This window comes from Cryptomeria japonica, unplaced genomic scaffold (assembly GCF_030272615.1).
Source record: "Cryptomeria japonica unplaced genomic scaffold, Sugi_1.0 HiC_scaffold_488, whole genome shotgun sequence".
In the NCBI taxonomy this organism is placed as follows: domain Eukaryota; kingdom Viridiplantae; phylum Streptophyta; class Pinopsida; order Cupressales; family Cupressaceae; genus Cryptomeria; species Cryptomeria japonica.
Window position 1 is genome coordinate 70,001 of NW_026729306.1, and position 16,405 is coordinate 86,405.

Below are 16,405 nucleotides of genomic sequence, written 5' to 3' on the forward strand. Positions count from 1 at the left end.
TCAAGATGGCACCCGCGTTCCGTTTTTTTCACTATCTTTCAAAACGGAAATTTTAAAATCTCGTTTTTTTTTTTTTTTTTTTGCCTTTTCTGGAAATTAGTGAAGGCAGCGCATCAAAGGTGCGCAATGCTGGTGCGAACCCGGGAGCGCTCCGATGTGTGCTCCAAGGTGCGGCGTGCACGAAGTCCGAGCCCGGTTTGCCCCGGGTGCGCACCTCGCGTGCACCTTCGCCGGGGTGAGCACCTTGGTGTGCAGACCTTGGTTGGGTTGCGCGCCCTGGTGCGCACCAAGGAGCGCTCTGAAGTGTGCTCCAAGGTGCGGCGTGCACGAAGTCGGAGCCCGGTTTGCCCCGGGTGTGCACCTCGGGTGCGCACCTCGCGTGCACCTTCGCTGCGGTGGGCACCTTGGCTGGGTTGCGCGCCTTGGTGGGCACCATGCAGTGCACGAAGTCGGAGCCCGGATTGCCCCGGGCGCGCACCTCCGCCAGGGTGGGCACCTTGGTGCGCACAACTTGCCTGGGCTGCGCACCAGGAAGGGCTCAAGATGGCACCCGCGTTCCGTTTTTTTCACTATCTTTCAGAACGGAAATTTTAAAATCTCGTTTTTTTTTGCCTTTTCTGGAAATTAGTGAAGGCAGCGCATCAAAGGTGCGCAACGCTGGTGCGAACCTGGGAGTGCTCCGATGTGTGCTCCAAGGTGCGGCGTGCACGAAGTCGGACCCCGGTTTGCCCCGGGTGCGCACCTCGCGTGCACCTTGGTGCGCACACCTTGGCTGGGTTGCGCGCCCTGGTGGGCACCATGGTGCGCACCAAGGAGCGCTCCGAAGTGTGCTCCAAGGTGCGGCGTGCACGAAGTCGGAGCCCGGTTTGCCTCGGGTGCGCACCTCGCGTGCACCTTCGCCGCGGTGGGCACCATGGCGTGCACGAAGTCGGAGCCCGGTTTGCCCCGGGTGCGCACCTCGCGTGCACCTTCGCCGGGGTGGGCACCTTGGTGTGCAGACCTTGGCTGGGTTGCGCGCCCTGGTGGGCACCATGGTGCGCACCAAGGAGCGCTCCGAAGTGTGCTCCAAGGTGCGGCCTGCACGAAGTCGGAGCCCGGTTTGCCCCGCGTGTGCACCTCGGGTGGGCACCTTGGTGCGCATGCCTTGCCTGGGCTGCGCACCAGGGCGGGCTCAAGATGGCACCCGCGTTCCTTTTTTTTCACTATCTTTCAAAACGGAAATTTTAAAATCTCATTTTTGTTTGCCTTTTTCTGGAAATTAGTGAAGGCAGCGCATCAAAGGTGCGCACCTCGCTGCCCACCACGGTGCGCAACGCCGGTGGGCACCCGGGAGTGCTTCGAAGTGTGCTCCAAGGTGCTGCGTGCACGTTGTCGGAGCCCGGTTTGCCCCGGGTGCGCACCTCGCGTGCACCTTCGTCGGGGTGGGCACCTTGGCTGGGTTTGCCCCGGCTGCGCTCCGAAGCGGGGTTATTGGAGCGCCGCCTCTTTTTTTGTCGGAGCGTTTGGTGGGGTTTCTCGCATTGGCTCTTCCGAGGCCCGGTTGCCACCCTGGCGCGCACGAAGTCGGAAGTAGGGTTAATTGCCCGGGTGCGCACCTTTGCCAGGGTGGGCACCTTACCTGGGCTGCGCACCAGGGCGGGCTCAAGATGGCACGCGCGTTCCGTTTTTTTCACTATCTTTCAAAACGGAAATTTTAAAATCTCCTTTTTTTTTTGCCTTTTCTGGAAATTAGTGAAGGCAGCGCATCAAAGGTGCGCACCTCGCTGCCCACCTTGGTGTGCTCTGAGGTGCGCACCCGGGAGCGCTACGAAGTGTGCTCCAAGGTGCGGCGTGCACGTTGTCGGAGCCCGGTTTGCCCCGGGTGCGCACCTCGCCTGCACCTTGGCCGGGGTGGGCACCTTGGCTGGGTTTGCCCAGGGTGCGCTCCGAAGCGGGGTTACTGGAGCGCCCCCTCTTTTTTTGTCAGAGCGTTTGGTGGGGTTTCTCGCATTGGCTCTTCCCAGGCCCGGTTGTTGGGTGCGCTCCCACCCTGGCGCGCGCGAAGTTGGAAGTTGGGTTAATTGCCCGGGCGCGCACCTTCGCCAGGGTGGGCACCTTGGTGCGCACACCTTGGCTGGGCTGCGCACCAGGGCGGGCTCAAGATGGCACCAGCATTCCCTTTTTCTCACTATCTTTCAAAACGGAAATTTTAAAATCTCGTTTTTTTTTTGCCTTTTATGGAAATTAGTGAAGGCATCGCATCAAAGGTGCGCACCTCGCTGCCCACCTTGGTGTGCTCCGAGGTGCCCACCACGGTGCGCAACGCCGGTGCGAACCCGGGAGCGCCCCGATGTGTGCTCCAAGGTGCGGCGTGCACGAAGTCGGACCCCGGTTTGCCCCGGGTGCGCACCTCGCGTGCACCTTGGTGCGCACACCTTGGCTGGGTTGCGCGGCCTGGTGGGCACCATGGTGCGCACCAAGGAGCGCTCCGAAGTGTGCTCCAAGGTGCGGCGTGCACGAAGTCGGAGCCCGGTTTGCCCCGGGTACGCACCTCGCGTGCACCTTCGCCGGGGTGGGCACCTCGGCTGGGTTGCGCGCCCTGGTGCGCACCAAGGAGCGCTCCGAAGTGTGCTCCAAGGTGCGGCGTGCACGAAGTCGGAGCCCGGTTTGCCCCGGGTGCGCACCTTCGCCGCGGTGCGCACCATGGCGTGCACGAAGTCGGAGCCCGGTTTGCCCCGGGTGCGCACCTCGCGTGCACCTTCGGCGGGGTTGCGCGCCCTGGTGGGCACCATGGTGCGCACCAAGGAGCGCTCCGAAGTGTGCTCCAAGGTGCGGCGTGCACGAAGTCGGAGCCCGGTTTGCCCCGGGTGCGCACCTCGCGTGCACCTTCGGCGGGGTTGCGCGCCCTGGTGGGCACCATGGTGCGCACCAAGGAGCGCTCCGAAGTGTGCTCCAAGGTGCGGCGTGCACGAAGTCGGAGCCCGGTTTGCCCCGGGTGCGCACCTCGCGTGCACCTTCGCCGCGGTGGGCACCATGGCGTGCACGAAGTCGGAGCCCGGTTTGCCCCGGGTGCGCACCTCGCGTGCACCTTCGCCGGGGTGGGCACCTCGGCTGGGTTGCGCGCCCTGGTGCGCACCAAGGAGCGCTCCGAAGTGTGCTCCAAGGTGCGGCGTGCACGAAGTCGGAGCCCGGTTTGCCCCGGGTGCGCACCTCGCGTGCACCTTCGCCAGGGTGGGCACCTCGGTGCGCACACCTTCTCAATGTTTTCTTGCCTTTTCTGGAAATTGGTGAAGGCAGCGCATCAAAGGTGCGCACCTCGGTGTGCTCCGAGGTGCGAACCCGAGAGCGCTCCGAGGTGCCCACGAAGTCGAAAGTCGGGTTAATTGCATTGTTTTCCCCGGGTGCGCTCCGAGGTGCGCAACATCGGCGCGCACCAAGGAGGGCTCCGAAGTGTGCTCCAAGGTGCGCACGATGGCGTGCACCTCTGGTGCGCACGATTCGGAGCTCGGTTTGACCGGGGTGCGCACACCTTGGCTGGGTTGCGCACCTTTTGTGCGCTCCAAGGTGCGCACGAAGTCGGAGCTCGGTTTGCCCCGGGTGCGCACCTTCGCCAGGGTGCGCACCTTGATGCGCACGCCTTGGCTGGGCTGCGCACCTTGGTGGGCGCCATGGTGCGCACCTTTCGTGCGCTCCAAGGTGCGCACGAAGTCGGAGCTCGGTTTGCCCCGGGTGCGCACCTTGGTGGGCGCCATGGTGCACTCCGAGGTGCCCAAGATTGGTGCGCACCAAGGAGCGCTCCGAAGTGCGCTCCAAGGTGCGCGCGAAGTCGAAAGTTGGGTTAATTGTCCGGTTTGCCTCGGGTGCGCACCTTGCGTGCACCTTCGCCAGGGTGGGCGCCTTGGTGCGCACACCTTGGCTGGGCTGCGCACACCTTGGCACCCGCGTTTCCTTCATTTTAAATTTTTTTTTTTTACAATCTCTCAAGTGGGAAATTCTATAATCTCAACTTTTTTTGCCTTTTCAGGAAACTTTTGAATGGAGCGCATCATTGGTGCGCTCCGAAGTGTGCTCCAAAGCTCTCTCCAGCTGCGTGCACCTGCCCCGGCCGCGCACCCGGCCCCGCCCAGCTTCGCTCACCTGTCCCGGGCGTCTGGTGCGGAACCTTAGAGTAAGAAACATCACCGTGCACCTTGGCCAACGTGCGCGACTCGACCGAGCGCGCACTGGCCGAGGTGCACACCGATTTCACCTGGGTGCGCGCGCAGCACCTCGGGCGCACCGGGGTGCGCGCACAACGCCCGGGTTGCACCGTGGCCTGTGTGCTCGGGGCGCCTCGGGTGCGCGCTCGGTGTCGCCCCCGCGCGCGCGGTAGTGCGGGCAGCGCACCCCGGCCCGGCCCGGCCCCGACGAGAACGCAAACGGGCAAAAGGTTTATTCAAATAGCATTGCGACGCCCGGCGAAAAACTAAAAAAGGGTGCAACACCGGGACTTCCCGGGAGGTCACCCATCCCAGTACTACTCCGGCCCAAGCGCGCTTAACTGCGGAGTTCTGATGGGATCCGGTGCACTAACGCTGGTATGATCGCACCCGTTATGAGCTTGTCGCAGTGTGTACTTAGCAAACCGCGACCCACGTGCGAATCCACCCCGGCCACCCACCCCCGTCGAGGTGCACACCCTCCCTCGCGAAGTGCGCCCCGTTCGCCAAGTGTGAGCCCTGCCCGGGTGCGCGCACCTTGCTAGGGCGTCGGGTGTGCACCCGGCCCGGCCTACGTGCGTGCACCTGGAGGGGGCGTCGTGTGCGTGCAGTGTCCCGTCTGCAACGCGGTGCCCACACACCACCTCGGGCGCAACGACCTGCGCTCACATGTGGGCCGAGTGCACCTTGGTGCATGTTCGGGGCGCCTCGGGTGCACGCTCGATCTTGCCCCGGTGCACCAAGGCGCTCGGTTTGCCCCGGGTGCGCACTTGGTGCAAGGTGGGCACCCAAAATAGGGATCAAGCACCAAAACACAAGTTTCGGGATGCAAAATGGGACCCAAGGACCACAAATGCGTTCCAAGACCCATGATGGGTCCACGAGAACAAAAATGTGTTCCGAGACTTAATAAACAAATATTGGGTTTTAGGAGAAGAAACATGCTCTGATGCCCAAAACGAGAATCGACCCCGAAAAGGCCACAGGCCAAAAGTGGGATGCGAGACAAAAAAAAATGGGACCCGAGGACCAAAATTGGGTTCCCAGGTCGAAGACAGGGCAACCGGACAAGAAACGACCTCTAAGGCTCGAAATGAGTCCCGACGACTAAAACTTGACAAGAAGCACCCATCAGGCACCCAACTCGACACCCATGGGATGCCGACCCACCCGGGCTTCCACCTAGCACACCTTGGCACCCACCCACCCTCGCACCCAACCTCGCACCCAACTTAGCACCTTTGAACCCACATTGGCACTCACCCTGACCCTGGCACCTTGGAACCCACATTGGCACTCACCTTGACCCTGGCACCCACCTTTGCACTCACCTTGGGACCCACCCTGGCTCCCACCTCGGCACCCACCCAGACACCCACCTTGGTTCCTTGGCACCCACCTTGGATCCTTGGCACCCACCCCGACACCCACCTTGGCACGCAACTTGGCTACTTGCCACCCACCTTGGCTCCTTGACGCCCACCCCGACAACCACCCCGTGACCTACCCTGGCTAGGGTTGGTGCACACCCACCCTGGTGCCCACCTTGGCACCCACCCTATGACCCACCTTGGCACGCACCTTAGTACCCACCCCGTTACCCACCCTAGGACCCACCCCGTGACCCACCTTGGCCAGGGTGGGTGCACCCACCCTGGTGCCCACCTTGGCACCCACCCATCCTAGCACCCAGCCTGTGACCGGGCTTGGAACCCAACCTTGCACCCGCACCCGTCTTGGCCAGTGTGGGTGCGCACCCATCCTGGCACCCACGTTGTGACACACCCTTTAACCCACGCACCCTAGCACCCACGTTGGCACCCACCTTGGAACCCAACCTAGCAACTTGGCACCCACCCCGTGACCCACCTTGGCATCCACCATAGCAGTCGCCGACTTGGCACCCACCTCGGCACCCACCTTGACACTTGTGGACCCACCTTGCCACTCACCCTAGCATCGACCCATCCTAGCACCCACCCTGGCACCTTTGCACCCTAGCACTCACCCATCCTAGCACCTAACCTGTGACCCACCTTGACACTCACCCTCGCACCCACCTTGGAACCCAACCTAGCACCCACCCACCCTGACACCAACCCTAGCACCTACCCACCCTTGCACCCACCCTGTGACCCATCTTGGCACCCACCCATCCTACCACTCAACCTATCACCCACCTTCTCACCCACCTTGGCATCCACCTTAGCACCCACCCACACTGGCACCTTGGCACCCACCTCGGGCAAGGTGGGTGCACACCCACCCTGGCACCCAATTTAGAACCCACCGAGCATGTTACCCACCTTGGCACCCACATTGCAGCCCACCCTAGTACCCACCCTATGACCCACATTGGCATCCACACCCTAGCACCCAGGCACCTCGACACCCGCCTTGACACCCACCCTAGCACTGAACCTGTGACCCACCTTGGAACTCACCCTAGAACCCACCCACCCTGTGAACCACCTTGGCATCCACCTTAGCACCCACCCACCTTGGCACCCACTCTAGCACTCACCCATCCTAACACCCAACTTGTTACCCACCTTGGCACCCGCCCTCGCGTCCACCTTGAAACCCACCCTAGCACCCACCCACGCAGGAGCCCACCTTGGCACCCAACCTAACACCCACGCATCCTGGCACCCAACTTGTGACCCACCTTGGAACCCACCCTAGTACCCACCTTTGAACCCACTATATCACCAACCCACCTTGGCACCCACCCTATGACCCTCTTTGGAATCCACCCTAGCACGCACCCACCCTGGCACCCACCATGGAGCGCACCCTAGCACCCACCCACCTCGGCACGCACCTCAACACCCACCTTGGTGTGCGCACTGCGCCAACCTCTCAAAGACCCTATGTGGTGCGCTCCAAAGTGTACACCTTTGGTGCGCTCCAAGGTGCGCACCTTTGGTGCACACCGAGGTGCACACCAAAGTGTGCACCGAGGTGAGCACCAAAGTGCACTCCAGGGTGCACACCAAGGCGTGCACCTTTGGTGCGGTCAATGCAAACGAATTCGGAAGTTGGGGTCGATGTCCTAATCGCTGCTGCAGACTACACGTATGAGAATCGGACAAATAGCTTTATATAGGGGAGGTGTTGCGTTTGATGGGTCGACTCCCCTGGTTGTGTGCACTGCACCAACTTCAAAGACCCTGTCTTGTTTAAGAAGTCAAAAGTTGGGGTGGATGTCCTAATCATTGCTGCAGTCTACGCATGTATGAGAATCAGACAAATAGCTTATATAGGGGAGGTGTTGCATTCGGTGGGTTGACTCCCCTGGTTGTGCGCACTGCGCCAACCTCAAAGACCCCGCATAGCAGAAGAAGTCGGAAGTCGGATTTTGGTGAGCACCAAGGCGTGCACCTTTGGTGCGGTCAACGCAGACGAATTCAGAAGTTGGGGTGGATGTCCTAATCGTTGTTGCAGGCTACACATGTATGAGAATCAGACAAATAGCTTATATAGGGGAGGTGTTGGGTTTGATGGGTCAACTCCCTTGGTTGTGCGCATTACGCCAACCTCAAAGACCTTGTTTTCGTTAAGAAGTCAAAAGTTGGGGTCAATGTCCTAATGGCTCCTGCAGGCTACACATGTATGAGAATCGGACAAATAGCTTATATAGGGGAGGTGTTGGGTTTGATGGGTCGACTCCCCTGGTTGTGCGCATTACGTCAACCTCAAAGACCTTGTTTTCGTTAAGAAGTCAAAAGTTGGGGTCGATGTCCTAATTGCTCCTGTAGACTACACATGTATGAGAATCAGACAAATAGCTTATATAGGGGAGGTGTTGGGTTTGATGGGTTGACTCCCCTAGTTGTTCGCATTACACCAACCTCAAAGACCTTGTTTTCGTTTAGAAGCCGAAAGTTGGGGTCGATGTCCTAATTGCTCCTGCAGGCTACGCATGTATGAGAATCAGACAAATAGCTTATATAGGGGAGGTGTTGGGTTTGATGGGTCGACTCCCCTGGTTGTGCGCATTGCGCCAACCTCAAAGACCCTGCATTGCGGATGAAGTCGAAAGTCAGAGTTTGGTGTGCTACAAGGTGTGGTCGAAGGTGCTCACCTAGGTGTGCACCTTTGGAGCACAGGAAAAGTGCCCTCCAAAAGTGCGCACCTTTGGAGTGCACAAAAGTGCCCTCCAAAAGTGCGCACCTTTGGAGCGCAGAAAAGTGCCCTCCAAAAAGTGCCCTCCAAAAGTGCGCACCTTTGGAGCGCAGAAAAGTGCCCTCCAAAAAGTGCCCTCCAAAAGTGCGCACCTTTGGAGCGCAGAAAAGTGCCCTCCAAAAAGTGCCCTCCAAAAGTGCGCACCTTTGGAGCGCAGAAAAGTGCCCTCCAAAAAGTGCCCTCCAAAAGTGCGCACCTTTGGAGCGCAGAAAAGTGCCCTCCAAAAAGTGCCCTCCAAAAGTGCGCACCTTTGGAGCGCAGAAAAGTGCCCTCCAAAAAGTGCCCTCCAAAAGTGCGCACCTTTGGAGCGCAGAAAAGTGCCCTCCAAAAAGTGCCCTCCAAAAGTGCGCACCTTTGGAGCGCAGAAAAGTGCCCTCCAAAAAGTGCCCTCCAAAAGTGCGCACCTTTGGAGCGCAGAAAAGTGCCCTCCAAAAAGTGCCCTCCAAAAGTGCGCACCTTTGGAGCGCAGAAAAGTGCCCTCCAAAAAGTGCCCTCCAAAAGTGCGCACCTTTGGAGCGCAGAAAAGTGCCCTCCAAAAGTGCGCACCTTTGGAGCGCACAAAAGTGCCCTCCAAAAGTGCGCACTTTTGGTGCGCACCAAGGCGCTGGTTCGGTCGTTGCAGGCGAGTTCGGAAGTTGGGGTCGATGTCCTGAGCGGAGGTGCAAACTACACAGGTGTCGGAATCGGACAAATAGCTTATATAGGGGAGGTGTATGCTTCGATGGGTCGACTCCCCAGGTTGAGCGCACCGCGCCAACCTCAAAGACCCTACGGTATGGATGAAGTCGGAAGTTGGGTCCGATGACCGATTCGATTAGTAGGTATGCTCATGAGGTCGGAATTTGGGTCCGATGACCTGCCATGTGCAGGAAGGCGAATGTTGACACTGTGCGTTGCAAGGTGCACACCAAGGCGCTGGTGCGGTCTTTTTAGTCGAGTTCGGAAGTTGGGGTCGATGTCCTGATCGGAGGTGCAAGCTACACAGGTGTGGGAATCGGACAAATAGCTTATATAGGGGAGGTGTATGCTTCGTTGGGTCGACTCCCCGGGTTGAGCGCACCGCGCCAACCTCAAAGACCCTACGGTATGGATGAAGTCGGAAGTTGGGTCCGATGACCGATTCGATATGTAGGCATACTCGCGAGGTCGGAATTTGGGTCCGATGACCTGCCACGTGCAGGAAGGCGAATGTTGGCACTGTGCGTTGCAAGGTGCGCACCAAGGCGCTGGTTCGGTCGTTGGAGGCGAGTTCGGAAGTTGGGGTCGATGTCTTGATCGGAGGTGCAAACTACACAGGTGTGGGAATCGGACAAATAGCTTATATAGGGGAGGTGTATGCTTCGTTGGGTCGACTCCCCGGGTTGAGCGCACCGCGCCAACCTCAAAGACCCTACGGTATGGATGAAGTCGGAAGTTGGGTCCGATGACCGATTCGATATGTAGGCATACTCGCGAGGTCGGAATTTGGGTCCGATGACCTGCCATGTGCAGGAAGGCGAATGTTGGGACTGTGCGTCGCAAGGTGCGCACCAAGGCGCTGGTGCCGTCGTTGCAGTCGAGTTCGGAAGTTGGGGTCGATGTCCTGGTCAGAGGTGCAAACTACACAGGTGTGGGAATCGGACAAATAGCTTATATAGGGGAGGTGTATGCTTCGATGGGTCGACTCCCTGGGTTGAGCGCACCGCGCCAACCTCAAAGACCCTACAGTATGGATGAAGTCGGAAGTTGGGTCCGATGACCGATTCGATACGTAGGCATATTGGCGAGGTCTGAATTTGTGTCCGATGACCTGCCATGCGCAGGAAGGCGGAATTTGGGTCCGATGACCGAGTTGATGGCGTGCCATGCGCAGAAAGGCGGAATTTGGGTCCGATGACCGAGTTGATGTTGATGGCCCGCCATGCACAGGAAGGCGGAATTTGGGTCCGATGACCGATTTGAAGGCGTGCCATACGCAAAAAGGCGGAGTTTGGGTCCGATGACCGAGTTGATATTGATGGCCCGCCATGCGCAGGAAGGCGGAATTTGGGTCCGATGACCTGACATACGCATGGAGTCCGACTCGGGGGCCGATGTTCGATTCGATGACTTGCATTGTGGGTAAAGTCGGAAGTTGTGGTCTTTGACCCGATTCGATGACCAGACTTCGGCTGCTTGAGAATCGGACAAATAACTTATATAGGGGAGGTAGTGTTCTCGAGCATCCTCCCCCCGTGCCCGTTTATGTCGATTGATGCTGGTGCTCGACTGGTTGGAGCGCTCGGATGCAAAAATCTTGCACCAGGATTTATCGATTGTGATGGACACGGCAAGTCTCCTGATTGCTATGCAGGAGCTCATCGTGAATCTCTATGCGGCCTTGGTATGGACTCGACCTGCGGAATGGTTCGGCAATGGTAGTCGCTCCAACACGTCCTTGCAATGGCCACAGAGGTGATTCGACTAGAGCTCCAGTCTAGCTTTTGGGTTGCTTGGCGGACTGGTATAGCCGCGATCGAGTTCCGGCCATGAACGTTTTAGATAGCTCTTGGGCTTTCTGGGACGGAAGTCGGAAGTTTGGGCTGTTGTCCGATTTGATGACCATTCTTCGGATGTGTGAGAATCGGACAAATAACTTATATAGGGGACTGTGTTGTCTCACGCAGCCCCCTCCGTGCCCCTCTATCTCGACCGATGTTGGTGCTTGAAAGGGTTGGGATCGCTCGGATTTATAAACGTGCACCACCATTTGTCGAGTGTGAGGGACGCGGCAGGTCTCCTAAATGCTATGCGGGCGCTCTCTGAGAATCTCTATCCGGCCTCGACACAGACTAGTCTTGCTGAATGGTTTGGCACTGGTAGTCGATCCAACACGTCGTTGTTGTGGCCGCCTAGGCGATTCGATTCGAGCCCCCGTCTAGCTTTTGGGTTGCTTGGCGGATTTTGCCCTATCCGCAAGTGAGCTCGGTCCCTAAACGTTCGAGAAACCCGATTGCTATGCGCCGACTCTCTTTCTTGCGAGCCTCCATCTAGCTTTTGGGTCTCTACGGAACGGAAGTCGGAATCTGGGACCGTTGTTTGATTCGACGAGGCAGACTACGGTTGTGCGAGAATCGGACAAATAACTTATATAGGGGAGGTGTTGACTGGAGCATTCTCCCCCGTGCCCCTCTAACTCGACCAATGCTGGCGCTCGAACGGTGGTAGCGCTCGGATTTTCATTGAGCGCCAGCATTGGTCGATTTAGAGGGGCATGCGAGATTCCCGAATGCTATGCGAGGGCTCTAACGGAAATGTCTATTGGTTTCGGTATGGATGCAATTGCGAGTGGTTCGGCAAAGGTAGTCGTTCCGATGCGTCCATGTCGTGGCCAAATCGATAATTCGATTTGAGCCCTCGTATAGCATTTGGGTCTCTCGATGTGATTCCGCATTCCAGTCCCTTTGGGCACTGCTTGAGCCGCATCCCAGGGGGTTCCCTTCCCAATAATCTGCCTCGCAACCCGATTGCTATGCGGTGAGGCTCCTCGGCCGCCTCGGAACTATCTGTGTATCAGACGCATCGCGGGATAAGGGGTTGGCAACGGTAGTCGCCCCAAGCGCGTCCGATGCTTGGACCATTCCGAGGCGGCCCTGAAGCCTCTTCCGTCTAGCCGTTGGGTCCTTCTCGCCGCATCCCTCGCCTCGCACCCCGATTGCTATGCGGTGAGGCTCCTCGGCCGCCTCGGAACTATCTGTGTATCGGACGCGTCGCGGGATAAGGGGTTGTCACTGGTAGTCGCCCCAAGCGCGTCCGATGCTTGGACCATTCCGAGGCGGCCCTGAAGCCTCTTCCGTCTAGCCGTTGGGTCCTTCTCGCCGCATCCCTCGCCTCGCACCCCGATTGCTATGCGGTGAGGCTCCTCGGCCGCCTCGGAACTATCTGTGTATCGGACGCGTCGCGGGATAAGGGGTTGTCATTGGTAGTCGCCCCAAGCGCGTCCGATGCTTGGACCATTCCGAGGCGGCCCTGAAGCCTCTTCCGTCTAGCCGTTGGGTCCTTCTCGCCGCATCCCTCGCCTCGCACCCCGATTGCTATGCGGTGAGGCTCCTCGGCCGCCTCGGAACTATCTGTGTATCGGACGCGTCGCGGGATAAGGGGTTGTCACTGGTAGTCGCCCCAAGCGCGTCCGATGCTTGGACCATTCCGAGGCGGCCCTGAAGCCTCTTCCGTCTAGCCGTTGGGTCCTTCTCGCCGCATCCCTCGCCTCGCACCCCGATTGCTATGCGGTGAGGCTCCTCGGCCGCCTCGGAACTATCTGTGTATCGGACGCGTCGCGGGATAAGGGGTTGTCACTGGTAGTCGCCCCAAGCGCGTTCGATGCTTGGACCATTCCGAGGCGGCCCTGAAGCCTCTTCCGTCTAGCCGTTGGGTCCTTCTCGCCGCATCCCTCGCCTCGCACCCCGATTGCTATGCGGTGAGGCTCCTCGGCCGCCTTGGAACTATCTGTGTATCGGACGCGTCGCGGGATAAGGGGTTGTCACTGGTAGTCGCCCCAAGCGCGTCCGATGCTTGGACCATTCCGAGGCGGACCCGAAGCCTCTTCCGTCTAGCCGTTGGGTCCTTCTCGCCGCATCCTTCGCCTCGCACCCCGATTGCTATGCGGTGAGGCTCCTCGGCCGCCTCGGAACTATCTGTGTATCGGACGCGTCGCGGGATAAGGGGTTGTCACTGGTAGTCGCCCCAAGCGCGTCCGATGCTTGGACCATTCCGAGGCGGACCCGAAGCCTCTTCCGTCTAGCCGTTGGGTCCTTCTCGCCGCATCCCTCGCCTCGCACCCCGATTGCTATGCGGTGAGGCTCCTCGGCCGCCTTGGAACTATCTGTGTATCGGACGCGTCGCGGGATAAGGGGTTGTCACTGGTAGTCGCCCCAAGCGCGTCCGATGCTTGGACCATTCCGAGGCGGACCCGAAGCCTCTTCCGTCTAGCCGTTGGGTCCTTCTCGCCGCATCCCTCGCCTCGCACCCCGATTGCTATGCGGTGAGGCTCCTCGGCCGCCTTGGAACTATCTGTGTATCGGACGCGTCGCGGGATAAGGGGTTGTCACTGGTAGTCGCCCCAAGCGCGTCCGATGCTTGGACCATTCCGAGGCGGACCCGAAGCCTCTTCCGTCTAGCCGTTGGGTCCTTCTCGCCGCATCCCTCGCCTCGCACCCCGATTGCTATGCGGTGAGGCTCCTCGGCCGCCTTGGAACTATCTGTGTATCGGACGCGTCGCGGGATAAGGGGTTGTCACTGGTAGTCGCCCCAAGCGCGTCCGATGCTTGGACCATTCCGAGGCGGCCCCGAAGCCTCTTCCGTGTAGCCGTTGGGTCGTTCTCGCCGCATCCCTCGCCTCGCACCCCGATTGCTATGCGGTGAGGCTCCTCGGCCGCCTTGGAACTATCTGTGTATCGGACGCGTCGCGGGATAAGGGGTTGTCACTGGTAGTCGCCCCAAGCGCGTCCGATGCTTGGACCATTCCGAGGCGGCCCCGAAGCCTCTTCCGTGTAGCCGTTGGGTCCTTCTCGCCGCATCCCTCGCCTCGCACCCCGATTGCTATGCGGTGAGGCTCCTCGGCCGCCTTGGAACTATCTGTGTATCGGACGCGTCGCGGGATAAGGGGTTGTCACTGGTAGTCGCCCCAAGCGCGTCCGATGCTTGGACCATTCCGAGGCGGACCTGAAGCCTCTTCCCTCTAGCCGTTGGGGCTTTCTCGCCGCATCCCTCGCCTCGCACCCTGATTGCTATGCTGTGAGGCTCCTCGGCCGCCTTGGAACTATCTGTGTATCGGACGCATCGCGGGATAAGGGGTTGGCAGTGGTAGTCGCCCCAAGCGCATCCGATGCTTGGACCATTCCGAGGCGGCCCTGCAGCCTCTTCCGTCTAGCCGTTGGGGCCATCTCGCCGCATCCCCCACCTCGCACCACGATTGCTATGCGGTGAGGCTCCTTGGCCGCCTCGGAACTATCTGTGTATCGGACGCATCGCGGGATAAGGGGTTGTCACTGGTAGTCGCCCCAAGCGCGTCCGATGCTTGGACTATTCCGAGGCGGCCCTGCAGCCTCTTCCGTCTAGCCGTTGGGGCCATCTCGCTGCATCCCCCACCTCCTCGGCCGCCTCGGAACTATCTGTGTATCGGACGCATCGCGGGATAAGGGGTTGGCAGTGGTAGTCGCCCCAAGCGCGTCCGATGCTTGGACTATTCCGAGGCAGCCCTGCAGCCTCTTCCGTCTAGCCTTTGGGGCCATCTCGCCGCATCCCTCGCCTCGCACCCCGATTGCTATGCGGTGAGGCTCCTCGGCCGCCTGGGAACTATCTTCGTATCGGACGCATCGCGGGATAAGGGGTTGTCACTGGTAGTCGCCCCAAGCGCGTCCGATGCTTGGACTATTCCGAGGCGGCCCTGTGGCCTCTTCCGTCTAGCCGTTGGGGCCATCTCGCCGCATCCCCCACCTCGCACCCCGATTGCTATGCGGTGAGGCTCTTCGGCCGCCTTGGAACTATCTTCGTATCGGACGCATCGCGGGATAAGGGGTTGTCACTGGTAGTGGCCCCAAGCGCGTCCGATGCTTGGACTATTCCGAGGCGGCCCTGCAGCCTCTTCCGTCTAGCCGTTGGGGCCATCTCGCCGCATCCCCCACCTCGCACCCCGATTGCTATGCGGTGAGGCTCCTCGGCCGCCTTGGAACTATCTTCGTATCGGACGCATCGCGGGATAAGGGGTTGTCACTGGTAGTCGCCCCAAGCGCGTCCGATGCTTGGACTATTCCGACGCGGCCCTGTGGCCTCTTCCGTCTAGCCGTTGGGGCCATCTCGCCGCATCCCCCACCTCGCACCCCGATTGCTATGCGGTGAGGCTCCTCGGCCGCCTTGGAACCATCTTCGTATCGGACGCATCGCGGGATAGGGGGCTGTCACTGGTAGTCGCCCCAAGCGTGTCCGATGCTTGGACCATTCCTAGGCGGCCCTGAAGCCTCTTCCGTCTAGCCGTTGGGGCCTTCCCGCCCCATCCCTCGCCTCGCACCCCCGATTGCTATGCGGTGAGGCTCCTCGGCCGCCTTGGAACCATCTGTGTATCGGACGCATCGCGGGATAAGGGGTTGGCACTGGCAGTCGCCCCAAGCGCGTCCGATGCTTGGACCATTCCGAGGTGGCCCTGAAGCCTCTTCCGTCTAGCCGTTGGGGCCTTCCCGCCCCATCCCTCGCCTCGCACCCCGATTGATATGCGGTGAGGCTCCTCGGCCGCCTTGGAACTATCTGTGTATCGGACGCATCGCGGGATAAGGGGTTGGCACTGGTAGTCGTCCCAATCGCATCCGATGCTTGGACCATTCCGAGGCGGCCCTGCAGCCTCTTCCGTTTAGCCGTCGGGGCCTTCCCGCCGCATCCCTCGCCTCGCATCCCGATTCCTATGCGGTGAGTCTTCTCGGCCGCCGCGGAACTATACCTGTTATTGCTACTGCATCCTTCGGCTGGTAACCTCCTCTGCCGCCTTGGAACGTTCTCTTTGTCGGACGCGTCGCGGGATAAGGGGTTGGCACTGGTAGTCGCCCCAAGCGCGCCCGATGCATAGACCGCTCCGAGTCGACCTTGCTTTCAGCCTCTCACATGCATAGACCTCTCTGAGTCGACCCTGCAGCCTCTCACGTTTAGCCTTTGGAATCTCGCCTCACAACATGATTGCTATCCTTGATGCATCCCTTGCCTCGAGCCCTGATTGCTTTCTTGGCTGCATCCCTCCTCTCCTCACAGCCCGGTTGTCATCACTGCTTCATCCGTCGCTTCATGCATTCTGGCTGCTGGGCCCTTCCCACCGCACACCTCGATTGCTATCTCTTCTGCATCACACACCCCGATTGCTATCTCTGCTACATCCCTCGGCTCTCACTTCTGCATCCTTCGCCTCACACCTCGATTGCTATCAATGCTGCATCCGTAACCTCACACCCCGATTGCTATGCGGGGAGGCTCCTTGGCCGCCTTGGAAATTTCTGTGTGTCGGACGCACCGCGGGATAAGGGGTTGGCACTGGTAGTCGC

General features: G+C 59.9%; 1 non-coding gene across 1 annotated transcript; it reads right to left on the bottom strand.

Annotated features, from left to right (window-relative positions):
• Positions 1-4,451: 4,451 nt before the first annotated feature.
• On the bottom strand, positions 4,452-4,570 carry LOC131871941 (5S ribosomal RNA). The gene has a single exon (XR_009370131.1). It is a non-coding gene; the product is annotated as a 5S ribosomal RNA (ribosomal RNA).
• Positions 4,571-16,405: the final 11,835 nt, after the last annotated feature.